Below are 26393 nucleotides of genomic sequence, written 5' to 3' on the forward strand. Positions count from 1 at the left end.
CTTCACTACAGAAACTCAACGGTTTTCAAACAGGGACTTTCACGCGTTAGGCAAAAGTGAAAACCCCTTCTCTTGAAAAACTGTTTAAAAAACTGAAGCCGTCCTTACAGGCAAACAAAACTAATGTAAAGAGAAATGCAAGGGCTTTCTTCTCTCGTCATCTAAAAGTGAATGTCACTCGGGAATATTTTGTTACTGCCCCATAGCAAAAGCAACCCCTGCGTCATTTTCAGTTCTGTTTAAATCAGTGGTTCTTTTGCATATGAAGCAAACTCTTAGTGGCAGGTATGAGTGGCATCTACCGTGGCGGGAAAGACACGACGAAACAAGATTTTTCTTTCCGATTCCTTAAAAAAAAGAGACAGTCTCTTGTTTCTGCCCGGTTTCGAAGCGGGGACCTTTCGCGTGTTAGGCAAACGTGATAACCACTACATTACAGAAACACGTTGACTGCTCACTTCTAGACCTTTGAGTACAGCAGACTAGATGGAGAACACTGAGCGCAGTAATAACTGGCAGCTACTTTGGAGGAAAAGACACAATGAAAAAAGATTTCTCTCTCTTGTGTCTTCAAAAGGACTTTCACGCGTTAGGCAAAAGTGAAAACCCCTACTCTTGAAAAACTGTTTAAAATACTGAAGCCGTCCTTACAGGCAAACAAAACTAATGTAAAGAGAAATGCAAGGGCTTTCTTCTCTCGTCATCTAAAAGTGAATGTCACTCGGGAATATTTTGTTACTGCCCCATAGCAAAAGCAACCCCTGCGTCATTTTCTGTTCTGTTTAAATCAGTGGTTCTTTTGCATATGAAGCAAACTCTTAGTGGCAGGTATGAGTGGCATCTACCGTGGCGGGAAAGACACGACGAAACAAGATTTTTCTTTCCGATTCCTTAAAAAAAAGAGACAGTCTCTTGTTTCTGCCCGGTTTCGAACCGGGGACCTTTCGCGTGTTAGGCGAACGTGATAACCACTACACTACAGAAACACGTTGACTGCTCACTTCTAGACCTTTGAGTACAGCAGACTAGATGGAGAACACTGAGCGCAGTAATAACTGGCAGCTACTTTGGAGGAAAAGACACAATGAAAAAAGATTTCTCTCTCTTGTGTCTTCAAAAGTAGAACATCTCATGTTTCTGCCCGGTTTCGAAGCGGGGACCTTTCGCGTGTGAGGCGAACGTGATAACCACTACACTACAGAAACCCGATGAAAACACCTCAACTGGTCTTTAGACGCAAACAAAACCAAATTTATAAACCAACGCGAGGAATGTTGAGTCATTCAAAAGTCGCAAAACGCGTTTCTGATTGGTTCCAAACGACACTCCCACCTTGTCTCGAACTATGCACCGTCGACAATTGTGGCAAATGTGATGTCCACTTCACTACAGAAACTCAACGGTTTTCAAACAGGGACTTTCACGCGTTAGGCAAAAGTGAAAACCCCTACTCTTGAAAAACTGTTTAAAAAACTGAAGCCGTCCTTACAGGCAAACAAAACTAATGTAAAGAGAAATGCAAGGGCTTTCTTCTCTCGTCATCTAAAAGTGAATGTCACTCGGGAATATTTTGTTACTGCCCCATAGCAAAAGCAACCCCTGCGTCATTTTCTGTTCTGTTTAAATCAGTGGTTCTTTTGCATATGAAGCAAACTCTTAGTGGCAGGTATGAGTGGCATCTACCGTGGCGGGAAAGACACGACGAAACAAGATTTTTCTTTCCGATTCCTTAAAAAAATAAGACAGTCTCTTGTTTCTGCCCGGTTTCGAACCGGGGACCTTTCGCGTGTTAGGCGAACGTGATAACCACTACACTACAGAAACACATTGACTGCTCACTTCTAGACCTTTGAGTACAGCAGACTAGATGGAGAACACTGAGCGCAGTAATAACTGGCAGCTACTTTGGAGGAAAAGACACAATGAAAAAAGATTTCTCTCTCTTGTGTCTTCAAAAGTAGAACATCTCATGTTTCTGCCCGGTTTCGAACCGGGGACCTTTCGCGTGTGAGGCGAACGTGATAACCACTACACTACAGAAACCCGATGAAAACACCTCAACTGGTCTTTAGACGCAAACAAAACCAAATTTATAAACCAACGCGAGGAATGTTGAGTCATTCAAAAGTCGCAAAACGCGTTTCTGATTGGTTCCAAACGACACTCCCACCTTGTCTCGAACTGGGCACCGTCGACAATTGTGGCAAATGTGATGTCCACTTCACTACAGAAACTCAACGGTTTTCAAACAGGGACTTTCACGCGTTAGGCAAAAGTGAAAACCCCTACTCTTGAAAAACTGTTTAAAAAACTGAAGCCGTCCTTACAGGCAAACAAAACTAATGTAAAGAGAAATGCAAGGGCTTTCTTCTCTCGTCATCTAAAAGTGAATGTCACTCGGGAATATTTTGTTACTGCCCCATAGCAAAAGCAACCCCTGCGTCATTTTCTGTTCTGTTTAAATCAGTGGTTCTTTTGCATATGAAGCAAACTCTTAGTGGCAGGTATGAGTGGCATCTACCGTGGCGGGAAAGACACGACGAAACAAGATTTTTCTTTCCGATTCCTTAAAAAAAAGAGACAGTCTCTTGTTTCTGCCCGGTTTCGAACCGGGGACCTTTCGCGTGTTAGGCGAACGTGATAACCACTACACTACAGAAACACGTTGACTGCTCACTTCTAGACCTTTGAGTACAGCAGACTAGATGGAGAACACTGAGCGCAGTAATAACTGGCAGCTACTTTGGAGGAAAAGACACAATGAAAAAAGATTTCTCTCTCTTGTGTCTTCAAAAGTAGAACATCTCATGTTTCTGCCCGGTTTCGAACCGGGGACCTTTCGCGTGTGAGGCGAACGTGATAACCACTACACTACAGAAACCCGATGAAAACACCTCAACTGGTCTTTAGACGCAAACAAAACCAAATTTATAAACCAACGCGAGGAATGTTGAGTCATTCAAAAGTCGCAAAACGCGTTTCTGATTGGTTCCAAACGACACTCCCACCTTGTCTCGAACTGGGCACCGTCGACAATTGTGGCAAATGTGATGTCCACTTCACTACAGAAACTCAACGGTTTTCAAACAGGGACTTTCACGCGTTAGGCAAAAGTGAAAACCCCCACTTTTGAAAAACTGTTTAAAAAACTGAAGCCGTCCTTACAGGCAAACAAAACTAATGTAAAGAGAAATGCAAGGGCTTTCTTCTCTCGTCATCTAAAAGTGAATGTCACTCGGGAATATTTTGTTACTGCCCCATAGCAAAAGCAACCCCTGCGTCATTTTCTGTTCTGTTTAAATCAGTGGTTCTTTTGCATATGAAGAAAACTCTTAGTGGCAGGTATGAGTGGCATCTACCGTGGCGGGAAAGACACGACGAAACAAGATTTTTCTTTCCGATTCCTTAAAAAAAAGAGACAGTCTCTTGTTTCTGCCCGGTTTCGAACCGGGGACCTTTTGCGTGTTAGGCGAACGTGATAACCACTACACTACAGAAACACGTTGACTGCTCACTTCTAGACCTTTGAGTACAGCAGACTAGATGGAGAACACTGAGCGCAGTAATAACTGGCAGCTACTTTGGAGGAAAAGACACAATGAAAAAAGATTTCTCTCTCTTGTGTCTTCAAAAGTAGAACATCTCATGCTTCTGCCCGGTTTCGAACCGGGGACCTTTCGCGTGTGAGGCGAACGTGATAACCACTACACTACAGAAACCCGATCAAAACACCTCAACTGGTCTTTAGACGCAAACAAAACCAAATTTATAAACCAACGCGAGGAATGTTGAGTCATTCAAAAGTCGCAAAACGCGTTTCTGATTGGTTCCAAACGACACTCCCACCTTGTCTCGAACTGGGCACCGTCGACAATTGTGGCAAATGTGATGTCCACTTCACTACAGAAACTCAACGGTTTTCAAACAGGGACTTTCACGCGTTAGGCAAAAGTGAAAACCCCTACTCTTGAAAAACTGTTTAAAAAACTGAAGCCGTCCTTACAGGCAAACAAAACTAATGTAAAGAGAAATGCAAGGGCTTTCTTCTCTCGTCATCTAAAAGTGAATGTCACTCGGGAATATTTTGTTACTGCCCCATAGCAAAAGCAACCCCTGCGTCATTTTCTGTTCTGTTTAAATCAGTGGTTCTTTTGCATATGAAGCAAACTCTTAGTGGCAGGTATGAGTGGCATCTACCGTGGCGGGAAAGACACGACGAAACAAGATTTTTCTTTCCGATTCCTTAAAAAAAAAGAGACAGTCTCTTGTTTCTGCCCGGTTTCGAACCGGGGACCTTTCGCATGTTAGGCGAACGTGATAACCACTACACTACAGAAACACGTTGACTGCTCACTTCTAGACCTTTGAGTACAGCAGACTAGATGGAGAACACTGAGCGCAGTAATAACTGGCAGCTACTTTGGAGGAAAAGACACAATGAAAAAAGATTTCTCTCTCTTGTGTCTTCAAAAGTAGAACAGCTCATGTTTCTGCTCGGTTTCGAACCGGGGACCTTTCGCGTGTGAGGCCAATGATAACCACTACACTACAGAAACCCGATGAAAACACCTCAACTGGTCTTTAGACGCAAACAAAACCAAATTTATAAACCAACGCGAGGAATGTTGAGTCATTCAAAAGTCGCAAAACGCGTTTCTGATTGGTTCCAAACGACACTCCCACCTTGTCTCGAACTGGGCACCGTCGACAATTGTGGCAAATGTGATGTCCACTTCACTACAGAAACTCAACGGTTTTCAAACAGGGACTTTCACGCGTTAGGCAAAAGTGAAAACCCCTACTCTTGAAAAACTGTTTAAAAAACTGAAGCCGTCCTTACAGGCAAACAAAACTAATGTAAAGAGAAATGCAAGGGCTTTCTTCTCTCGTCATCTAAAAGTGAATGTCACTCGGGAATATTTTGTTACTGCCCCATAGCAAAAGCAACCCCTGCGTCATTTTCTGTTCTGTTTAAATCAGTGGTTCTTTTGCATATGAAGCAAACTCTTAGTGGCAGGTATGAGTGGCATCTACCGTGGCGGGAAAGACACGACGAAACAAGATTTTTCTTTCCGATTCCTTAAAAAAAAGAGACAGTCTCTTGTTTCTGCCCGGTTTCGAACCGGGGACCTTTCGCGTGTTAGGCGAACGTGATAACCACTACACTACAGAAACACGTTGACTGCTCACTTCTAGACCTTTGAGTACAGCAGACTAGATGGAGAACACTGAGCGCAGTAATAACTGGCAGCTACTTTGGAGGAAAAGACACAATGAAAAAAGATTTCTCTCTCTTGTGTCTTCAAAAGTAGAACATCTCATGTTTCTGCCCGGTTTCGAACCGGGGACCTTTCGCATGTGAGGCGAACGTGATAACCACTACACTACAGAAACCCGATGAAAACACCTCAACTGGTCTTTAGACGCAAACAAAACCAAATTTATAAACCAACGCGAGGAATGTTGAGTCATTCAAAAGTCGCAAAACGCGTTTCTGATTGGTTCCAAACGACACTCCCACCTTGTCTCGAACTGGGCACCGTCGACAATTGTGGCAAATGTGATGTCCACTTCACTACAGAAACTCAACGGTTTTCAAACAGGGACTTTCACGCGTTAGGCAAAAGTGAAAACCCCTACTCTTGAAAAACTGTTTAAAAAACTGAAGCCGTCCTTACAGGCAAACAAAACTAATGTAAAGAGAAATGCAAGGGCTTTCTTCTCTCGTCATCTAAAAGTGAATGTCACTCGGGAATATTTTGTTACTGCCCCATAGCAAAAGCAACCCCTGCGTCATTTTCTGTTCTGTTTAAATCAGTGGTTCTTTTGCATATGAAGCAAACTCTTAGTGGCAGGTATGAGTGGCATCTACCGTGGCGGGAAAGACACGACGAAACAAGATTTTTCTTTCCGATTCCTTAAAAAAAAAGAGACAGTCTCTTGTTTCTGCCCGGTTTCGAACCGGGGACCTTTCGCGTGTTAGGCGAACGTGATAACCACTACACTACAAAAACACGTTGACTGCTCACTTCTAGACCTTTGAGTACAGCAGACTAGATGGAGAACACTGAGCGCAGTAATAACTGGCAGCTACTTTGGAGGAAAAGACACAATGAAAAAAGATTTCTCTCTCTTGTGTCTTCAAAAGTAGAACATCTCATGTTTCTGCCCGGTTTCGAACCGGGGACCTTTCGCGTGTGAGGCGAACGTGATAACCACTACACTACAGAAACCCGATGAAAACACCTCAACTGGTCTTTAGACGCAAACAAAACCAAATTTATAAACCAACGCGAGGAATGTTGAGTCATTCAAAAGTCGCAAAACGCGTTTCTGATTGGTTCCAAACGACACTCCCACCTTGTCTCGAACTGGGCACCGTCGACAATTGTGGCAAATGTGATGTCCACTTCACTACAGAAACTCAACGGTTTTCAAACAGGGACTTTCACGCGTTAGGCAAAAGTGAAAACCCCTACTCTTGAAAAACTGTTTAAAAAACTGAAGCCGTCCTTACAGGCAAACAAAACTAATGTAAAGAGAAATGCAAGGGCTTTCTTCTCTCGTCATCTAAAAGTGAATGTCACTCGGGAATATTTTGTTACTGCCCCATAGCAAAAGCAACCCCTGCGTCATTTTCTGTTCTGTTTAAATCAGTGGTTCTTTTGCATATGAAGCAAACTCTTAGTGGCAGGTATGAGTGGCATCTACCGTGGCGGGAAAGACACGACGAAACAAGATTTTTCTTTCCGATTCCTTAAAAAAAAGAGACAGTCTCTTGTTTCTGCCCGGTTTCGAACCGGGGACCTTTCGCGTGTTAGGCAAACGTGATAACCACTACACTACAGAAACACGTTGACTGCTCACTTCTAGACCTTTGAGTACAGCAGACTAGATGGAGAACACTGAGCGCAGTAATAACTGGCAGCTACTTTGGAGGAAAAGACACAATGAAAAAAGATTTCTCTCTCTTGTGTCTTCAAAAGTAGAACATCTCATGTTTCTGCCCGGTTTCGAACCGGGGACCTTTCGCATGTGAGGCGAACGTGATAACCACTACGCTACAGAAACCCGATGAAAACACCTCAACTGGTCTTTAGACGCAAACAAAACCAAATTTATAAACCAACGCGAGGAATGTTGAGTCATTCAAAAGTCGCAAAACGCGTTTCTGATTGGTTCCAAACGACACTCCCACCTTGTCTCGAACTGGGCACCGTCGACAATTGTGGCAAATGTGATGTCCACTTCACTACAGAAACTCAACGGTTTTCAAACAGGGACTTTCACGCGTTAGGCAAAAGTGAAAACCCCTACTCTTGAAAAACTGTTTAAAAAACTGAAGCCGTCCTTACAGGCAAACAAAACTAATGTAAAGAGAAATGCAAGGGCTTTCTTCTCTCGTCATCTAAAAGTGAATGTCACTCGGGAATATTTTGTTACTGCCCCATAGCAAAAGCAACCCCTGCGTCATTTTCTGTTCTGTTTAAATCAGTGGTTCTTTTGCATATGAAGCAAACTCTTAGTGGCAGGTATGAGTGGCATCTACCGTGGCGGGAAAGACACGACGAAACAAGATTTTTCTTTCCGATTCCTTAAAAAAAAAAGAGACAGTCTCTTGTTTCTGCCCGGTTTCGAACCGGGGACCTTTCGCGTGTTAGGCGAACGTGATAACCACTACACTACAGAAACACGTCGACTGCTCACTTCTAGACCTTTGAGTACAGCAGACTAGATGGAGAACACTGAGCGCAGTAATAACTGGCAGCTACTTTGGAGGAAAAGACACAATGAAAAAAGATTTCTCTCTCTTGTGTCTTCAAAAGTAGAACATCTCATGTTTCTGCCCGGTTTCGAACCGGGGACCTTTCGCGTGTGAGGCGAACGTGATAACCACTACACTACAGAAACCCGATGAAAACACCTCAACTGGTCTTTAGACGCAAACAAAACCAAATTTATAAACCAACGCGAGGAATGTTGAGTCATTCAAAAGTCGCAAAACGCGTTTCTGATTGGTTCCAAACGACACTCCCACCTTGTCTCGAACTGGGCACCGTCGACAATTGTGGCAAATGTGATGTCCACTTCACTACAGAAACTCAACGGTTTTCAAACAGGGACTTTCACGCGTTAGGCAAACGTGAAAACCCCTACTCTTGAAAAACTGTTTAAAAAACTGAAGCCGTCCTTACAGGCAAACAAAACTAATGTAAAGAGAAATGCAAGGGCTTTCTTCTCTTGTCATCTAAAAGTGAATGTCACTCGGGAATATTTTGTTACTGCCCCATAGTAAAAGCAACCCCTGCGTCATTTTCTGTTCTGTTTAAATCAGTGGTTCTTTTGCATATGAAGCAAACTCTTAGTGGCAGGTATGAGTGGCATCTACCGTGGCGGGAAAGACACGACGAAACAAGATTTTTCTTTCCGATTCCTTAAAAAAAAGAGACAGTCTCTTGTTTCTGCCTGGTTTCGAACCGGGGACCTTTCGCGTGTTAGGCGAACGTGATAACCACTACACTACAGAAACACGTTGACTGCTCACTTCTAGACCTTTGAGTACAGCAGACTAGATGGAGAACACTGAGCACAGTAATAACTGGCAGCTACTTTGGAGGAAAAGACACAATGAAAAAAGAATTCTCTCTCTTGTGTCTTCAAAAGTAGAACATCTCATGTTTCTGCCCGGTTTCGAACGGGGGACCTTTTGCGTGTGAGGCGAACGTGATAACCACTACACTACAGAAACCCGATGAAAACACCTCAACTGGTCTTTAGACGCAAACAAAACCAAATTTATAAACCAACGCGAGGAATGTTGAGTCATTCAAAAGTCGCAAAACGCGTTTCTGATTGGTTCCAAACGACACTCCCACCTTGTCTCGAACTGGGCACCGTCGACAATTGTGGCAAATGTGATGTCCACTTCACTACAGAAACTCAACGGTTTTCAAACAGGGACTTTCACGCGTTAGGCAAAAGTGAAAACCCCTACTCTTGAAAAACTGTTTAAAAAACTGAAGCCGTCCTTACAGGCAAACAAAACTAATGTAAAGAGAAATGCAAGGGCTTTCTTCTCTCGTCATCTAAAAGTGAATGTCACTCGGGAATATTTTGTTACTGCCCCATAGCAAAAGCAACCCCTGCGTCATTTTCTGTTCTGTTTAAATCAGTGGTTCTTTTGCATATGAAGCAAACTCTTAGTGGCAGGTATGAGTGGCATCTACCGTGGCGGGAAAGACACGACGAAACAAGATTTTTCTTTCCGATTCCTTAAAAAAAAGAGACAGTCTCTTGTTTCTGCCCGGTTTCGAACCGGGGACCTTTCGCGTGTTAGGCGAACGTGATAACCACTACACTACAGAAACACGTTGACTGCTCACTTCTAGACCTTTGAGTACAGCAGACTAGATGGAGAACACTGAGCGCAGTAATAACTGGCAGCTACTTTGGAGGAAAAGACACAATGAAAAAAGATTTCTCTCTCTTGTGTCTTCAAAAGTAGAACATCTCATGTTTCTGCCCGGTTTCGAACCGGGGACCTTTCGCATGTGAGGCGAACGTGATAACCACTACACTACAGCAACCCGATGAAAACACCTAAACTGGTCTTTAGACGCAAACAAAACCAAATTTATAAACCAACGCGAGGAATGTTGAGTCATTCAAAAGTCGCAAAACGCGTTTCTGATTGGTTCCAAACGACACTCCCACCTTGTCTCGAACTGGGCACCGTCGACAATTGTGGCAAATGTGATGTCCACTTCACTACAGAAACTCAACGGTTTTCAAACAGGGACTTTCACGCGTTAGGCAAAAGTGAAAACCCCTACTCTTGAAAAACTGTTTAAAAAACTGAAGCCGTCCTTACAGGCAAACAAAACTAATGTAAAGAGAAATGCAAGGGCTTTCTTCTCTCGTCATCTAAAAGTGAATGTCACTCGGGAATATTTTGTTACTGCCCCATAGCAAAAGCAACCCCTGCGTCATTTTCTGTTCTGTTTAAATCAGTGGTTCTTTTGCATATGAAGCAAACTCTTAGTGGCAGGTATGAGTGGCATCTACCGTGGCGGGAAAGACACGACGAAACAAGATTTTTCTTTCCGATTCCTTAAAAAAAAAAGAGACAGTCTCTTGTTTCTGCCCGGTTTCGAAACGGGGACCTTTCGCGTGTTAGGCGAACGTGATAACCACTACACTACAGAAACACGTTGACTGCTCACTTCTAGACCTTTGAGTACAGCAGACTAGATGGAGAACACTGAGCGCAGTAATAACTGGCAGCTACTTTGGAGGAAAAGACACAATGAAAAAAGATTTCTCTCTCTTGTGTCTTCAAAAGTAGAACATCTCATGTTTCTGCCCGGTTTCGAACCGGGGACCTTTCGCGTGTGAGGCGAACGTGAAAACCACTACACTACAGAAACCCGATGAAAACACCTCAACTGGTCTTTAGACGCAAACAAAACCAAATTTATAAACCAACGCGAGGAATGTTGAGTCATTCAAAAGTCGCAAAACGCGTTTCTGATTGGTTCCAAACGACACTCCCACCTTGTCTCGAACTGGGCACCGTCGACAATTGTGGCAAATGTGATGTCCACTTCACTACAGAAACTCAACGGTTTTCAAACAGGGACTTTCACGCGTTAGGCAAACGTGAAAACCCCTACTCTTGAAAAACTGTTTAAAAAACTGAAGCCGTCCTTACAGGCAAACAAAACTAATGTAAAGAGAAATGCAAGGGCTTTCTTCTCTTGTCATCTAAAAGTGAATGTCACTCGGGAATATTTTGTTACTGCCCCATAGTAAAAGCAACCCCTGCGTCATTTTCTGTTCTGTTTAAATCAGTGGTTCTTTTGCATATGAAGCAAACTCTTAGTGGCAGGTATGAGTGGCATCTACCGTGGCGGGAAAGACACGACGAAACAAGATTTTTCTTTCCGATTCCTTAAAAAAAAGAGACAGTCTCTTGTTTCTGCCTGGTTTCGAACCGGGGACCTTTCGCGTGTTAGGCGAACGTGATAACCACTACACTACAGAAACACGTTGACTGCTCACTTCTAGACCTTTGAGTACAGCAGACTAGATGGAGAACACTGAGCACAGTAATAACTGGCAGCTACTTTGGAGGAAAAGACACAATGAAAAAAGAATTCTCTCTCTTGTGTCTTCAAAAGTAGAACATCTCATGTTTCTGCCCGGTTTCGAACGGGGGACCTTTTGCGTGTGAGGCGAACGTGATAACCACTACACTACAGAAACCCGATGAAAACACCTCAAATGGTCTTTAGACGCAAACAAAACCAAATTTATAAACCAACGCGAGGAATGTTGAGTCATTCAAAAGTCGCAAAACGCGTTTCTGATTGGTTCCAAACGACACTCCCACCTTGTCTCGAACTGGGCACCGTCGACAATTGTGGCAAATGTGATGTCCACTTCACTACAGAAACTCAACGGTTTTCAAACAGGGACTTTCACGCGTTAGGCAAAAGTGAAAACCCCTACTCTTGAAAAACTGTTTAAAAAACTGAAGCCGTCCTTACAGGCAAACAAAACTAATGTAAAGAGAAATGCAAGGGCTTTCTTCTCTCGTCATCTAAAAGTGAATGTCACTCAGGAATATTTTGTTACTGCCCCATAGCAAAAGCAACCCCTGCGTCATTTTCTGTTCTGTTTAAATCAGTGGTTCTTTTGCATATGAAGCAAACTCTTAGTGGCAGGTATGAGTGGCATCTACCGTGGCGGGAAAGACACGACGAAACAAGATTTTTCTTTCCGATTCCTTAAAAAAATAAGACAGTCTCTTGTTTCTGCCCGGTTTCGAACCGGGGACCTTTCGCGTGTTAGGCGAACGTGATAACCACTACACTACAGAAACACGTAGACTGCTCACTTCTAGACCTTTGAGTACAGCAGACTAGATGGAGAACACTGAGCGCAGTAATAACTGGCAGCTACTTTGGAGGAAAAGACACAATGAAAAAAGATTTCTCTCTCTTGTGTCTTCAAAAGTAGAACATCTCATGTTTCTGCCCGGTTTCGAACCGGGGACCTTTCGCGTGTGAGGCGAACGTGATAACCACTACACTACAGAAACCCGATGAAAACACCTCAACTGGTCTTTAGACGCAAACAAAACCAAATTTATAAACCAACGCGAGGAATGTTGAGTCATTCAAAAGTCGCAAAACGCGTTTCTGATTGGTTCCAAACGACACTCCCACCTTGTCTCGAACTGGGCACCGTCGACAATTGTGGCAAATGTGATGTCCACTTCACTACAGAAACTCAACGGTTTTCAAACAGGGACTTTCACGCGTTAGGCAAACGTGAAAACCCCTACTCTTGAAAAACTGTTTAAAAAACTGAAGCCGTCCTTACAGGCAAACAAAACTAATGTAAAGAGAAATGCAAGGGCTTTCTTCTCTTGTCATCTAAAAGTGAATGTCACTCGGGAATATTTTGTTACTGCCCCATAGTAAAAGCAACCCCTGCGTCATTTTCTGTTCTGTTTAAATCAGTGGTTCTTTTGCATATGAAGCAAACTCTTAGTGGCAGGTATGAGTGGCATCTACCGTGGCGGGAAAGACACGACGAAACAAGATTTTTCTTTCCGATTCCTTAAAAAAAAGAGACAGTCTCTTGTTTCTGCCTGGTTTCGAACCGGGGACCTTTCGCGTGTTAGGCGAACGTGATAACCACTACACTACAGAAACACGTTGACTGCTCACTTCTAGACCTTTGAGTACAGCAGACTAGATGGAGAACACTGAGCACAGTAATAACTGGCAGCTACTTTGGAGGAAAAGACACAATGAAAAAAGAATTCTCTCTCTTGTGTCTTCAAAAGTAGAACATCTCATGTTTCTGCCCGGTTTCGAACGGGGGACCTTTTGCGTGTGAGGCGAACGTGATAACCACTACACTACAGAAACCCGATGAAAACACCTCAAATGACCTTTAGACGCAAACAAAACCAAATTTATAAACCAACGCGAGGAATGTTGAGTCATTCAAAAGTCGCAAAACGCGTTTCTGATTGGTTCCAAACGACACTCCCACCTTGTCTCGAACTGGGCACCGTCGACAATTGTGGCAAATGTGATGTCCACTTCACTACAGAAACTCAACGGTTTTCAAACAGGGACTTTCACGCGTTAGGCAAAAGTGAAAACCCCTACTCTTGAAAAACTGTTTAAAAAACTGAAGCCGTCCTTACAGGCAAACAAAACTAATGTAAAGAGAAATGCAAGGGCTTTCTTCTCTCGTCATCTAAAAGTGAATGTCACTCGGGAATATTTTGTTACTGCCCCATAGCAAAAGCAACCCCTGCGTCATTTTCTGTTCTGTTTAAATCAGTGGTTCTTTTGCATATGAAGCAAACTCTTAGTGGCAGGTATGAGTGGCATCTACCGTGGCGGGAAAGACACGACGAAACAAGATTTTTCTTTCCGATTCCTTAAAAAAAAAGAGACAGTCTCTTGTTTCTGCCCTGTTTCGAACCGGGGACCTTTCGCGTGTTAGGCGAACGTGATAACCACTACACTACAGAAACACGTTAACTGCTCTCTTCTAGACCTTTGAGTACAGCAGACTAGATGGAGAACACTGAGCGCAGTAATAACTGGCAGCTACTTTGGAGGAAAAGACACAATGAAAAAAGAATTCTCTCTCTTGTGTCTTCAAAAGTAGAACATCTCATGTTTCTGCCCGGTTTCGAACGGGGGACCTTTTGCGTGTGAGGCGAACGTGATAACCACTACACTACAGAAACCCGATGAAAACACCTCAACTGGTCTTTAGACGCAAACAAAACCAAATTTATAAACCAACGCGAGGAATGTTGAGTCATTCAAAAGTCGCAAAACGCGTTTCTGATTGGTTCCAAACGACACTCCCACCTTGTCTCGAACTGGGCACCTTCGACAATTGTGGCAAATGTGATGTCCACTTCACTACAGAAACTCAACGGTTTTCAAACAGGGACTTTCACGCGTTAGGCAAAAGTGAAAACCCCTACTCTTGAAAAACTGTTTAAAAAACTGAAGCCGTCCTTACAGGCAAACAAAACTAATGTAAAGAGAAATGCAAGGGCTTTCTTCTCTCGTCATCTAAAAGTGAATGTCACTCGGGAATATTTTGTTACTGCCCCATAGCAAAAGCAACCCCTGCGTCATTTTCTGTTCTGTTTAAATCAGTGGTTCTTTTGCATATGAAGCAAACTCTTAGTGGCAGGTATGAGTGGCATCTACCGTGGCGGGAAAGACACGACGAAACAAGATTTTTCTTTCCGATTCCTTAAAAAAATAAGACAGTCTCTTGTTTCTGCCCGGTTTCGAACCGGGGACCTTTCGCGTGTTAGGCGAACGTGATAACCACTACACTACAGAAACACGTCGACTGCTCACTTCTAGACCTTTGAGTACAGCAGACTAGATGGAGAACACTGAGCGCAGTAATAACTGGCAGCTACTTTGGAGGAAAAGACACAATGAAAAAAGATTTCTCTCTCTTGTGTCTTCAAAAGTAGAACATCTCATGTTTCTGCCCGGTTTCGAACCGGGGACCTTTCGCGTGTGAGGCGAACGTGATAACCACTACACTACAGAAACCCGATGAAAACACCTCAACTGGTCTTTAGACGCAAACAAAACCAAATTTATAAACCAACGCGAGGAATGTTGAGTCATTCAAAAGTCGCAAAACGCGTTTCTGATTGGTTCCAAACGACACTCCCACCTTGTCTCGAACTGGGCACCGTCGACAATTGTGGCAAATGTGATGTCCACTTCACTACAGAAACTCAACGGTTTTCAAACAGGGACTTTCACGCGTTAGGCAAAAGTGAAAACCCCTACTCTTGAAAAACTGTTTAAAAAACTGAAGCCGTCCTTACAGGCAAACAAAACTAATGTAAAGAGAAATGCAAGGGCTTTCTTCTCTCGTCATCTAAAAGTGAATGTCACTCGGGAATATTTTGTTACTGCCCCATAGCAAAAGCAACCCCTGCGTCATTTTCTGTTCTGTTTAAATCAGTGGTTCTTTTGCATATGAAGCAAACTCTTAGTGGCAGGTATGAGTGGCATCTACCGTGGCGGGAAAGACACGACGAAACAAGATTTTTCTTTCCGATTCCTTAAAAAAAAAGAGACAGTCTCTTGTTTCTGCCCGGTTTCAAACCGGGGACCTTTCGCGTGTTAGGCGAACGTGATAACCACTACACTACAGAAACACGTTGACTGCTCACTTCTAGACCTTTGAGTACAGCAGACTAGATGGAGAACACTGAGCGCAGTAATAACTGGCAGCTACTTTGGAGGAAAAGACACAATGAAAAAAGATTTCTCTCTCTTGTGTCTTCAAAAGTAGAACATCTCATGTTTCTGCCCGGTTTCGAACCGGGGACCTTTCGCGTGTGAGGCGAACGTGATAACCACTACACTACAGAAACCCGATGAAAACACCTCAACTGGTCTTTAGACGCAAACAAAACCAAATTTATAAACCAACGCGAGGAATGTTGAGTCATTCAAAAGTCGCAAAACGCGTTTCTGATTGGTTCCAAACGACACTCCCACCTTGTCTCGAACTGGGCACCGTCGACAATTGTGGCAAATGTGATGTCCACTTCACTACAGAAACTCAACGGTTTTCAAACAGGGACTTTCACGCGTTAGGCAAAAGTGAAAACCCCTACTCTTGAAAAACTGTTTAAAAAACTGAAGCCGTCCTTACAGGCAAACAAAACTAATGTAAAGAGAAATGCAAGGGCTTTCTTCTCTCGTCATCTAAAAGTGAATGTCACTCGGGAATATTTTGTTACTGCCACATAGCAAAAGCAACCCCTGCGTCATTTTCTGTTCTGTTTAAATCAGTGGTTCTTTTGCATATGAAGCAAACTCTTAGTGGCAGGTATGAGTGGCATCTACCGTGGCGGGAAAGACACGACGAAACAAGATTTTTCTTTCCGATTCCTTAAAAAAAAGAGACAGTCTCTTGTTTCTGCCCGGTTTCGAACCGGGGACCTTTCGCGTGTTAGGCGAACGTGATAACCACTACACTACAGAAACACGTTGACTGCTCACTTCTAGACCTTTGAGTACAGCAGACTAGATGGAGAACACTGAGCGCAGTAATAACTGGCAGCTACTTTGGAGGAAAAGACATAATGAAAAAAGAATTCTCTCTCTTGTGTCTTCAAAAGTAGAACATCTCATGATTCTGCCCGGTTTCGAACGGGGGCCCTTTTGCGTGTGAGGCGAACGTGATAACCACTACACTACAGAAACCCGATGAAAACACCTCAACTGGTCTTTAGACGCAAACAAAACCAAATTTATAAACCAACGCGAGGAATGTTGAGTCATTCAAAAGTCGCAAAACGCGTTTCTGATTGGTTCCAAACGACACTCCCACCTTGTCTCGAACTGGGCACCGTCGACAATTGTGGCAAATGTGATGTCCACTTCACTACAGAAACTCAACGGTTTTCAAACAGGGACTTTCACGCGTTAGGCAAAAGTGAAAACCCCTACTCTTGAAAAACTGTTTAAAAAACTGAAGCCGTCCTTACAGGCAAACAAAACTAATGTAAAGAGAAATGCAAGGGCTTTCTTCTCTCGTCATCTAAAAGTGAATGTCACTCGGGAATATTTTGTTACTGCCACATAGCAAAAGCAACCCCTGCGTCATTTTCTGTTCTGTTTAAATCAGTGGTTCTTTTGCATATGAAGCAAACTCTTAGTGGCAGGTATGAGTGGCATCTACCGTGGCGGGAAAGACACGACGAAACAAGATTTTTCTTTCCGATTCCTTAAAAAAAAGAGACAGTCTCTTGTTTCTGCCCGGTTTCGAACCGGGGACCTTTCGCGTGTTAGGCGAACGTGATAACCACTACACTACAGAAACACGTTGACTGCTCACTTCTAGACCTTTGAGTACAGCAGACTAGATGGAGAACACTGAGCGCAGTAATAACTGGCAGCTACTTTGGAGGAAAAGACATAATGAAAAAAGAATTCTCTCTCTTGTGTCTTCAAAAGTAGAACATCTCATGATTCTGCCCGGTTTCGAACGGGGGACCTTTTGCGTGTGAGGCGAACGTGATAACCACTACACTACAGAAACCCGATGAAAACACCTCAACTGGTCTTTAGACGCAAACAAAACCAAATTTATAAACCAACGCGAGGAATGTTGAGTCATTCAAAAGTCGCAAAACGCGTTTCTGATTGGTTCCAAACGACACTCCCACCTTGTCTCGAACTGGGCACCGTCGACAATTGTGGCAAATGTGATGTCCACTTCACTACAGAAACTCAACGGTTTTCAAACAGGGACTTTCACGCGTTAGGCAAAAGTGAAAACCCCTACTCTTGAAAAACTGTTTAAAAAACTGAAGCCGTCCTTACAGGCAAACAAAACTAATGTAAAGAGAAATGCAAGGGCTTTCTTCTCTTGTCATCTAAAAGTGAATGTCACTCGGGAATATTTTGTTACTGCCCCATAGTAAAAGCAACCCCTGCGTCATTTTCTGTTCTGTTTAAATCAGTGGTTCTTTTGCATATGAAGCAAACTCTTAGTGGCAGGTATGAGTGGCATCTACCGTGGCGGGAAAGACACGACGAAACAAGATTTTTCTTTCCGATTCCTTAAAAAAAAGAGACAGTCTCTTGTTTCTGCCTGGTTTCGAACCGGGGACCTTTCGCGTGTTAGGCGAACGTGATAACCACTACACTACAGAAACACGTTGACTGCTCACTTCTAGACCTTTGAGTACAGCAGACTAGATGGAGAACACTGAGCACAGTAATAACTGGCAGCTACTTTGGAGGAAAAGACACAATGAAAAAAGATTTCTCTCTCTTGTGTCTTCAAAAGTAGAACATCTCATGTTTCTGCCCGGTTTCGAACCGGTGACCTTTCACGTGTGAGGCGAACGTGATAACCACTACACTACAGAAACCCGATGAAAAAACCTCAACTGGTCTTTAGACGCAAACAAAACCAAATTTATAAACCAACGCGAGGAATGTTGAGTCATTCAAAAGTCGCAAAACGCGTTTCTGATTGGTTCCAAACGACACTCCCACCTTGTCTCGAACTGGGCACCGTCGACAATTGTGGCAAATGTGATGTCCACTTCACTACAGAAACTCAACGGTTTTCAAACAGGGATTTTCACGCGTTAGGCAAAAGTGAAAACCCCTACTCTTGAAAAACTGTTTAAAAAACTGAAGCCGTCCTTACAGGCAAACAAAACTAATGTAAAGAGAAATGCAAGGGCTTTCTTCTCTCGTCATCTAAAAGTGAATGTCACTCGGGAATATTTTGTTACTGCCCCATAGCAAAAGCAACCCCTGCGTCATTTTCTGTTCTGTTTAAATCAGTAGTTCTTTTGCATATGAAGCAAACTCTTAGTGGCAGGTATGAGTGGCATCTACCGTGGCGGGAAAGACACGACGAAACAAGATTTTTCTTTCCGATTCCTTAAAAAAAAGAGACAGTCTCTTGTTTCTGCCCGGTTTCAAACCGGGGACCTTTCGCGTGTTAGGCGAACGTGATAACCACTACACTACAGAAACACGTTGACTGCTCACTTCTAGACCTTTGAGTACAGCAGACTAGATGGAGAACACTGAGCGCAGTAATAACTGGCAGCTACTTTGGAGGAAAAGACACAATGAAAAAAGAATTCTCTCTCTTGTGTCTTCAAAAGTAGAACATCTCATGATTCTGCCCGGTTTCGAACGGGGGACCTTTTGCGTGTGAGGCGAACGTGATAACCACTACACTACAGAAACCCGATGAAAACACCTCAACTGGTCTTTAGACGCAAACAAAACCAAATTTATAAACCAACGCGAGGAATGTTGAGTCATTCAAAAGTCGCAAAACGCGTTTCTGATTGGTTCCAAACGACACTCCCACCTTGTCTCGAACTGGGCACCGTCGACAATTGTGGCAAATGTGATGTCCACTTCACTACAGAAACTCAACGGTTTTCAAACAGGGACTTTCACGCGTTAGGCAAAAGTGAAAACCCCTACTCTTGAAAAACTGTTTAAAAAACTGAAGCCGTCCTTACAGGCAAACAAAACTAATGTAAAGAGAAATGCAAGGGCTTTCTTCTCTCGTCATCTAAAAGTGAATGTCACTCGGGAATATTTTGTTACTGCCCCATAGCAAAAGCAACCCCTGCGTCATTTTCTGTTCAGTTTAAATCAGTGGTTCTTTTGCATATGAAGCAAACTCTTAGTGGCAGGTATGAGTGGCATCTACCGTGGCGGGAAAGACACGACGAAACAAGATTTTTCTTTCCGATTCCTTAAAAAAATAAGACAGTCTCTTGTTTCTGCCCGGTTTCGAACCGGGGACCTTTCGCGTGTTAGGCGAACGTGATAACCACTACACTACAGAAACACGTCGACTGCTCACTTCTAGACCTTTGAGTACAGCAGACTAGATGGAGAACACTGAGCGCAGTAATAACTGGCAGCTACTTTGGAGGAAAAGACACAATGAAAAAAGATTTCTCTCTCTTGTGTCTTCAAAAGTAGAACATCTCATGTTTCTGCCCGGTTTCGAACCGGGGACCTTTCGCGTGTGAGGCGAACGTGATAACCACTACACTACAGAAACCCGATGAAAACACCTCAACTGGTCTTTAGACGCAAACAAAACCAAATTTATAAACCAACGCGAGGAATGTTGAGTCATTCAAAAGTCGCAAAACGCGTTTCTGATTGGTTCCAAACGACACTCCCACCTTGTCTCGAACTGGGCACCGTCGACAATTGTGGCAAATGTGATGTCCACTTCACTACAGAAACTCAACGGTTTTCAAACAGGGACTTTCACGCGTTAGGCAAAAGTGAAAACCCCTACTCTTGAAAAACTGTTTAAAAAACTGAAGCCGTCCTTACAGGCAAACAAAACTAATGTAAAGAGAAATGCAAGGGCTTTCTTCTCTCGTCATCTAAAAGTGAATGTCACTCGGGAATATTTTGTTACTGCCCCATAGCAAAAGCAACCCCTGCGTCATTTTCTGTTCTGTTTAAATCAGTGGTTCTTTTGCATATGAAGCAAACTCTTAGTGGCAGGTATGAGTGGCATCTACCGTGGCGGGAAAGACACGACGAAACAAGATTTTTCTTTCCGATTCCTTAAAAAAAAAGAGACAGTCTCTTGTTTCTGCCCGGTTTCGAACCGGGGACCTTTCGCGTGTTAGGCGAACGTGATAACCACTACACTACAGAAACACGTTGACTGCTCACTTCTAGACCTTTGAGTACAGCAGACTAGATGGAGAACACTGAGCGCAGTAATAACTGGCAGCTACTTTGGAGGAAAAGACACAATGAAAAAAGATTTCTCTCTCTTGTGTCTTCAAAAGTAGAACATCTCATGTTTCTGCCCGGTTTCGAACCGGGGACCTTTCGCGTGTGAGGCGAACGTGATAACCACTACACTACAGAAACCCGATGAAAACACCTCAACTGGTCTTTAGACGCAAACAAAACCAAATTTATAAACCAACGCGAGGAATGTTGAGTCATTCAAAAGTCGCAAAACGCGTTTCTGATTGGTTCCAAACGACACTCCCACCTTGTCTCGAACTGGGCACCGTCGACAATTGTGGCAAATGTGATGTCCACTTCACTACAGAAACTCAACGGTTTTCAAACAGGGACTTTCACGCGTTAGGCAAAAGTGAAAACCCCTACTCTTGAAAAACTGTTTAAAAAACTGAAGCCGTCCTTACAGGCAAACAAAACTAATGTAAAGAGAAATGCAAGGGCTTTCTTCTCTCGTCATCTAAAAGTGAATGTCACTCGGGAATATTTTGTTACTGCCCCATAGCAAAAGCAACCCCTGCGTCATTTTCTGTTCTGTTTAAATCAGTGGTTCTTTTGCATATGAAGCAAACTCTTAGTGGCAGGTATGAGTGGCATCTACCGTGGCGGGAAAGACACGACGAAACAAGATTTTTCTTTCCGATTCCTTAAAAAAAAGAGACAGTCTCTTGTTTCTGCCCGGTTTCGAACCGGGGACCTTTCGCGTGTTAGGCAAACGTGATAACCACTACACTACAGAAACACGTTGACTGCTCACTTCTAGACCTTTGAGTACAGCAGACTAGATGGAGAACACTGAGCGCAGTAATAACTGGCAGCTACTTTGGAGGAAAAGACACAATGAAAAAAGATTTCTCTCTCTTGTGTCTTCAAAAGTAGAACATCTCATGTTTCTGCCCGGTTTCGAACCGGGGACCTTTCGCATGTGAGGCGAACGTGATAACCACTACGCTACAGAAACCCGATGAAAACACCTCAACTGGTCTTTAGACGCAAACAAAACCAAATTTATAAACCAACGCGAGGAATGTTGAGTCATTCAAAAGTCGCAAAACGCGTTTCTGATTGGTTCCAAACGACACTCCCACCTTGTCTCGAACTGGGCACCGTCGACAATTGTGGCAAATGTGATGTCCACTTCACTACAGAAACTCAACGGTTTTCAAACAGGGACTTTCACGCGTTAGGCAAAAGTGAAAACCCCTACTCTTGAAAAACTGTTTAAAAAACTGAAGCCGTCCTTACAGGCAAACAAAACTAATGTAAAGAGAAATGCAAGGGCTTTCTTCTCTCGTCATCTAAAAGTGAATGTCACTCGGGAATATTTTGTTACTGCCCCATAGCAAAAGCAACCCCTGCGTCATTTTCTGTTCTGTTTAAATCAGTGGTTCTTTTGCATATGAAGCAAACTCTTAGTGGCAGGTATGAGTGGCATCTACCGTGGCGGGAAAGACACGACGAAACAAGATTTTTCTTTCCGATTCCTTAAAAAAAAAAGAGACAGTCTCTTGTTTCTGCCCGGTTTCGAACCGGGGACCTTTCGCGTGTTAGGCGAACGTGATAACCACTACACTACAGAAACACGTCGACTGCTCACTTCTAGACCTTTGAGTACAGCAGACTAGATGGAGAACACTGAGCGCAGTAATAACTGGCAGCTACTTTGGAGGAAAAGACACAATGAAAAAAGATTTCTCTCTCTTGTGTCTTCAAAAGTAGAACATCTCATGTTTCTGCCCGGTTTCGAACCGGGGACCTTTCGCGTGTGAGGCGAACGTGATAACCACTACACTACAGAAACCCGATGAAAACACCTCAACTGGTCTTTAGACGCAAACAAAACCAAATTTATAAACCAACGCGAGGAATGTTGAGTCATTCAAAAGTCGCAAAACGCGTTTCTGATTGGTTCCAAACGACACTCCCACCTTGTCTCGAACTGGGCACCGTCGACAATTGTGGCAAATGTGATGTCCACTTCACTACAGAAACTCAACGGTTTTCAAACAGGGACTTTCACGCGTTAGGCAAACGTGAAAACCCCTACTCTTGAAAAACTGTTTAAAAAACTGAAGCCGTCCTTACAGGCAAACAAAACTAATGTAAAGAGAAATGCAAGGGCTTTCTTCTCTTGTCATCTAAAAGTGAATGTCACTCGGGAATATTTTGTTACTGCCCCATAGTAAAAGCAACCCCTGCGTCATTTTCTGTTCTGTTTAAATCAGTGGTTCTTTTGCATATGAAGCAAACTCTTAGTGGCAGGTATGAGTGGCATCTACCGTGGCGGGAAAGACACGACGAAACAAGATTTTTCTTTCCGATTCCTTAAAAAAAAGAGACAGTCTCTTGTTTCTGCCTGGTTTCGAACCGGGGACCTTTCGCGTGTTAGGCGAACGTGATAACCACTACACTACAGAAACACGTTGACTGCTCACTTCTAGACCTTTGAGTACAGCAGACTAGATGGAGAACACTGAGCACAGTAATAACTGGCAGCTACTTTGGAGGAAAAGACACAATGAAAAAAGAATTCTCTCTCTTGTGTCTTCAAAAGTAGAACATCTCATGTTTCTGCCCGGTTTCGAACGGGGGACCTTTTGCGTGTGAGGCGAACGTGATAACCACTACACTACAGAAACCCGATGAAAACACCTCAACTGGTCTTTAGACGCAAACAAAACCAAATTTATAAACCAACGCGAGGAATGTTGAGTCATTCAAAAGTCGCAAAACGCGTTTCTGATTGGTTCCAAACGACACTCCCACCTTGTCTCGAACTGGGCACCGTCGACAATTGTGGCAAATGTGATGTCCACTTCACTACAGAAACTCAACGGTTTTCAAACAGGGACTTTCACGCGTTAGGCAAAAGTGAAAACCCCTACTCTTGAAAAACTGTTTAAAAAACTGAAGCCGTCCTTACAGGCAAACAAAACTAATGTAAAGAGAAATGCAAGGGCTTTCTTCTCTCGTCATCTAAAAGTGAATGTCACTCGGGAATATTTTGTTACTGCCCCATAGCAAAAGCAACCCCTGCGTCATTTTCTGTTCTGTTTAAATCAGTGGTTCTTTTGCATATGAAGCAAACTCTTAGTGGCAGGTATGAGTGGCATCTACCGTGGCGGGAAAGACACGACGAAACAAGATTTTTCTTTCCGATTCCTTAAAAAAAAGAGACAGTCTCTTGTTTCTGCCCGGTTTCGAACCGGGGACCTTTCGCGTGTTAGGCGAACGTGATAACCACTACACTACAGAAACACGTTGACTGCTCACTTCTAGACCTTTGAGTACAGCAGACTAGATGGAGAACACTGAGCGCAGTAATAACTGGCAGCTACTTTGGAGGAAAAGACACAATGAAAAAAGATTTCTCTCTCTTGTGTCTTCAAAAGTAGAACATCTCATGTTTCTGCCCGGTTTCGAACCGGGGACCTTTCGCATGTGAGGCGAACGTGATAACCACTACACTACAGCAACCCGATGAAAACACCTAAACTGGTCTTTAGACGCAAACAAAACCAAATTTATAAACCAACGCGAGGAATGTTGAGTCATTCAAAAGTCGCAAAACGCGTTTCTGATTGGTTCCAAACGACACTCCCACCTTGTCTCGAACTGGGCACCGTCGACAATTGTGGCAAATGTGATGTCCACTTCACTACAGAAACTCAACGGTTTTCAAACAGGGACTTTCACGCGTTAGGCAAAAGTGAAAACCCCTACTCTTGAAAAACTGTTTAAAAAACTGAAGCCGTCCTTACAGGCAAACAAAACTAATGTAAAGAGAAATGCAAGGGCTTTCTTCTCTCGTCATCTAAAAGTGAATGTCACTCGGGAATATTTTGTTACTGCCCCATAGCAAAAGCAACCCCTGCGTCATTTTCTGTTCTGTTTAAATCAGTGGTTCTTTTGCATATGAAGCAAACTCTTAGTGGCAGGTATGAGTGGCATCTACCGTGGCGGGAAAGACACGACGAAACAAGATTTTTCTTTCCGATTCCTTAAAAAAAAAAGAGACAGTCTCTTGTTTCTGCCCGGTTTCGAAACGGGGACCTTTCGCGTGTTAGGCGAACGTGATAACCACTACACTACAGAAACACGTTGACTGCTCACTTCTAGACCTTTGAGTACAGCAGACTAGATGGAGAACACTGAGCGCAGTAATAACTGGCAGCTACTTTGGAGGAAAAGACACAATGAAAAAAGATTTCTCTCTCTTGTGTCTTCAAAAGTAGAACATCTCATGTTTCTGCCCGGTTTCGAACCGGGGACCTTTCGCGTGTGAGGCGAACGTGAAAACCACTACACTACAGAAACCCGATGAAAACACCTCAACTGGTCTTTAGACGCAAACAAAACCAAATTTATAAACCAACGCGAGGAATGTTGAGTCATTCAAAAGTCGCAAAACGCGTTTCTGATTGGTTCCAAACGACACTCCCACCTTGTCTCGAACTGGGCACCGTCGACAATTGTGGCAAATGTGATGTCCACTTCACTACAGAAACTCAACGGTTTTCAAACAGGGACTTTCACGCGTTAGGCAAACGTGAAAACCCCTACTCTTGAAAAACTGTTTAAAAAACTGAAGCCGTCCTTACAGGCAAACAAAACTAATGTAAAGAGAAATGCAAGGGCTTTCTTCTCTTGTCATCTAAAAGTGAATGTCACTCGGGAATATTTTGTTACTGCCCCATAGTAAAAGCAACCCCTGCGTCATTTTCTGTTCTGTTTAAATCAGTGGTTCTTTTGCATATGAAGCAAACTCTTAGTGGCAGGTATGAGTGGCATCTACCGTGGCGGGAAAGACACGACGAAACAAGATTTTTCTTTCCGATTCCTTAAAAAAAAGAGACAGTCTCTTGTTTCTGCCTGGTTTCGAACCGGGGACCTTTCGCGTGTTAGGCGAACGTGATAACCACTACACTACAGAAACACGTTGACTGCTCACTTCTAGACCTTTGAGTACAGCAGACTAGATGGAGAACACTGAGCACAGTAATAACTGGCAGCTACTTTGGAGGAAAAGACACAATGAAAAAAGAATTCTCTCTCTTGTGTCTTCAAAAGTAGAACATCTCATGTTTCTGCCCGGTTTCGAACGGGGGACCTTTTGCGTGTGAGGCGAACGTGATAACCACTACACTACAGAAACCCGATGAAAACACCTCAAATGGTCTTTAGACGCAAACAAAACCAAATTTATAAACCAACGCGAGGAATGTTGAGTCATTCAAAAGTCGCAAAACGCGTTTCTGATTGGTTCCAAACGACACTCCCACCTTGTCTCGAACTGGGCACCGTCGACAATTGTGGCAAATGTGATGTCCACTTCACTACAGAAACTCAACGGTTTTCAAACAGGGACTTTCACGCGTTAGGCAAAAGTGAAAACCCCTACTCTTGAAAAACTGTTTAAAAAACTGAAGCCGTCCTTACAGGCAAACAAAACTAATGTAAAGAGAAATGCAAGGGCTTTCTTCTCTCGTCATCTAAAAGTGAATGTCACTCAGGAATATTTTGTTACTGCCCCATAGCAAAAGCAACCCCTGCGTCATTTTCTGTTCTGTTTAAATCAGTGGTTCTTTTGCATATGAAGCAAACTCTTAGTGGCAGGTATGAGTGGCATCTACCGTGGCGGGAAAGACACGACGAAACAAGATTTTTCTTTCCGATTCCTTAAAAAAATAAGACAGTCTCTTGTTTCTGCCCGGTTTCGAACCGGGGACCTTTCGCGTGTTAGGCGAACGTGATAACCACTACACTACAGAAACACGTAGACTGCTCACTTCTAGACCTTTGAGTACAGCAGACTAGATGGAGAACACTGAGCGCAGTAATAACTGGCAGCTACTTTGGAGGAAAAGACACAATGAAAAAAGATTTCTCTCTCTTGTGTCTTCAAAAGTAGAACATCTCATGTTTCTGCCCGGTTTCGAACCGGGGACCTTTCGCGTGTGAGGCGAACGTGATAACCACTACACTACAGAAACCCGATGAAAACACCTCAACTGGTCTTTAGACGCAAAC

General features: G+C 43.4%; 31 non-coding genes across 31 annotated transcripts; all 31 read right to left on the reverse strand.

The window, feature by feature from the left end:
- Positions 1-913: 913 nt before the first annotated feature.
- On the reverse strand, positions 914-986 carry TRNAV-AAC (transfer RNA valine (anticodon AAC)). The gene has a single exon. It is a non-coding gene; the product is annotated as a tRNA-Val (tRNA).
- A 765-nt stretch (positions 987-1751) lies between these two features.
- On the reverse strand, positions 1752-1824 carry TRNAV-AAC (transfer RNA valine (anticodon AAC)). Its single transcript has one exon. It is a non-coding gene; the product is annotated as a tRNA-Val (tRNA).
- A 146-nt stretch (positions 1825-1970) lies between these two features.
- TRNAV-CAC (transfer RNA valine (anticodon CAC)) lies at positions 1971-2043 on the reverse strand. Its single transcript has one exon. It is a non-coding gene; the product is annotated as a tRNA-Val (tRNA).
- Positions 2044-2589: 546 nt separating this feature from the next.
- TRNAV-AAC (transfer RNA valine (anticodon AAC)) lies at positions 2590-2662 on the reverse strand. The gene has a single exon. It is a non-coding gene; the product is annotated as a tRNA-Val (tRNA).
- A 146-nt stretch (positions 2663-2808) lies between these two features.
- Positions 2809-2881, reverse strand: TRNAV-CAC (transfer RNA valine (anticodon CAC)). The gene has a single exon. It is a non-coding gene; the product is annotated as a tRNA-Val (tRNA).
- Positions 2882-4266: 1385 nt separating this feature from the next.
- On the reverse strand, positions 4267-4339 carry TRNAV-AAC (transfer RNA valine (anticodon AAC)). The gene has a single exon. It is a non-coding gene; the product is annotated as a tRNA-Val (tRNA).
- A 763-nt stretch (positions 4340-5102) lies between these two features.
- TRNAV-AAC (transfer RNA valine (anticodon AAC)) lies at positions 5103-5175 on the reverse strand. The gene has a single exon. It is a non-coding gene; the product is annotated as a tRNA-Val (tRNA).
- Positions 5176-5321: 146 nt separating this feature from the next.
- TRNAV-CAC (transfer RNA valine (anticodon CAC)) lies at positions 5322-5394 on the reverse strand. Its single transcript has one exon. It is a non-coding gene; the product is annotated as a tRNA-Val (tRNA).
- Positions 5395-5941: 547 nt separating this feature from the next.
- Positions 5942-6014, reverse strand: TRNAV-AAC (transfer RNA valine (anticodon AAC)). Its single transcript has one exon. It is a non-coding gene; the product is annotated as a tRNA-Val (tRNA).
- Positions 6015-6160: 146 nt separating this feature from the next.
- Positions 6161-6233, reverse strand: TRNAV-CAC (transfer RNA valine (anticodon CAC)). Its single transcript has one exon. It is a non-coding gene; the product is annotated as a tRNA-Val (tRNA).
- Positions 6234-6779: 546 nt separating this feature from the next.
- Positions 6780-6852, reverse strand: TRNAV-AAC (transfer RNA valine (anticodon AAC)). Its single transcript has one exon. It is a non-coding gene; the product is annotated as a tRNA-Val (tRNA).
- Positions 6853-7619: 767 nt separating this feature from the next.
- Positions 7620-7692, reverse strand: TRNAV-AAC (transfer RNA valine (anticodon AAC)). Its single transcript has one exon. It is a non-coding gene; the product is annotated as a tRNA-Val (tRNA).
- A 146-nt stretch (positions 7693-7838) lies between these two features.
- TRNAV-CAC (transfer RNA valine (anticodon CAC)) lies at positions 7839-7911 on the reverse strand. Its single transcript has one exon. It is a non-coding gene; the product is annotated as a tRNA-Val (tRNA).
- A 1384-nt stretch (positions 7912-9295) lies between these two features.
- TRNAV-AAC (transfer RNA valine (anticodon AAC)) lies at positions 9296-9368 on the reverse strand. Its single transcript has one exon. It is a non-coding gene; the product is annotated as a tRNA-Val (tRNA).
- A 2443-nt stretch (positions 9369-11811) lies between these two features.
- Positions 11812-11884, reverse strand: TRNAV-AAC (transfer RNA valine (anticodon AAC)). The gene has a single exon. It is a non-coding gene; the product is annotated as a tRNA-Val (tRNA).
- Positions 11885-12030: 146 nt separating this feature from the next.
- On the reverse strand, positions 12031-12103 carry TRNAV-CAC (transfer RNA valine (anticodon CAC)). Its single transcript has one exon. It is a non-coding gene; the product is annotated as a tRNA-Val (tRNA).
- Positions 12104-14326: 2223 nt separating this feature from the next.
- On the reverse strand, positions 14327-14399 carry TRNAV-AAC (transfer RNA valine (anticodon AAC)). Its single transcript has one exon. It is a non-coding gene; the product is annotated as a tRNA-Val (tRNA).
- A 146-nt stretch (positions 14400-14545) lies between these two features.
- On the reverse strand, positions 14546-14618 carry TRNAV-CAC (transfer RNA valine (anticodon CAC)). The gene has a single exon. It is a non-coding gene; the product is annotated as a tRNA-Val (tRNA).
- Positions 14619-15384: 766 nt separating this feature from the next.
- Positions 15385-15457, reverse strand: TRNAV-CAC (transfer RNA valine (anticodon CAC)). The gene has a single exon. It is a non-coding gene; the product is annotated as a tRNA-Val (tRNA).
- A 546-nt stretch (positions 15458-16003) lies between these two features.
- On the reverse strand, positions 16004-16076 carry TRNAV-AAC (transfer RNA valine (anticodon AAC)). Its single transcript has one exon. It is a non-coding gene; the product is annotated as a tRNA-Val (tRNA).
- A 765-nt stretch (positions 16077-16841) lies between these two features.
- On the reverse strand, positions 16842-16914 carry TRNAV-AAC (transfer RNA valine (anticodon AAC)). Its single transcript has one exon. It is a non-coding gene; the product is annotated as a tRNA-Val (tRNA).
- Positions 16915-19355: 2441 nt separating this feature from the next.
- TRNAV-AAC (transfer RNA valine (anticodon AAC)) lies at positions 19356-19428 on the reverse strand. The gene has a single exon. It is a non-coding gene; the product is annotated as a tRNA-Val (tRNA).
- Positions 19429-19574: 146 nt separating this feature from the next.
- On the reverse strand, positions 19575-19647 carry TRNAV-CAC (transfer RNA valine (anticodon CAC)). Its single transcript has one exon. It is a non-coding gene; the product is annotated as a tRNA-Val (tRNA).
- A 547-nt stretch (positions 19648-20194) lies between these two features.
- On the reverse strand, positions 20195-20267 carry TRNAV-AAC (transfer RNA valine (anticodon AAC)). The gene has a single exon. It is a non-coding gene; the product is annotated as a tRNA-Val (tRNA).
- Positions 20268-20413: 146 nt separating this feature from the next.
- TRNAV-CAC (transfer RNA valine (anticodon CAC)) lies at positions 20414-20486 on the reverse strand. Its single transcript has one exon. It is a non-coding gene; the product is annotated as a tRNA-Val (tRNA).
- A 546-nt stretch (positions 20487-21032) lies between these two features.
- Positions 21033-21105, reverse strand: TRNAV-AAC (transfer RNA valine (anticodon AAC)). Its single transcript has one exon. It is a non-coding gene; the product is annotated as a tRNA-Val (tRNA).
- A 767-nt stretch (positions 21106-21872) lies between these two features.
- TRNAV-AAC (transfer RNA valine (anticodon AAC)) lies at positions 21873-21945 on the reverse strand. Its single transcript has one exon. It is a non-coding gene; the product is annotated as a tRNA-Val (tRNA).
- Positions 21946-22091: 146 nt separating this feature from the next.
- TRNAV-CAC (transfer RNA valine (anticodon CAC)) lies at positions 22092-22164 on the reverse strand. Its single transcript has one exon. It is a non-coding gene; the product is annotated as a tRNA-Val (tRNA).
- Positions 22165-23548: 1384 nt separating this feature from the next.
- Positions 23549-23621, reverse strand: TRNAV-AAC (transfer RNA valine (anticodon AAC)). The gene has a single exon. It is a non-coding gene; the product is annotated as a tRNA-Val (tRNA).
- A 2443-nt stretch (positions 23622-26064) lies between these two features.
- Positions 26065-26137, reverse strand: TRNAV-AAC (transfer RNA valine (anticodon AAC)). The gene has a single exon. It is a non-coding gene; the product is annotated as a tRNA-Val (tRNA).
- Positions 26138-26283: 146 nt separating this feature from the next.
- TRNAV-CAC (transfer RNA valine (anticodon CAC)) lies at positions 26284-26356 on the reverse strand. Its single transcript has one exon. It is a non-coding gene; the product is annotated as a tRNA-Val (tRNA).
- Between the last annotated feature and the right edge of the window lie 37 nt (positions 26357-26393).

The sequence above is a fragment of the Engystomops pustulosus genome, chromosome 6 (assembly GCF_040894005.1).
Source record: "Engystomops pustulosus chromosome 6, aEngPut4.maternal, whole genome shotgun sequence".
NCBI classification, from domain to species: Eukaryota; Metazoa; Chordata; class Amphibia; order Anura; family Leptodactylidae; genus Engystomops; species Engystomops pustulosus.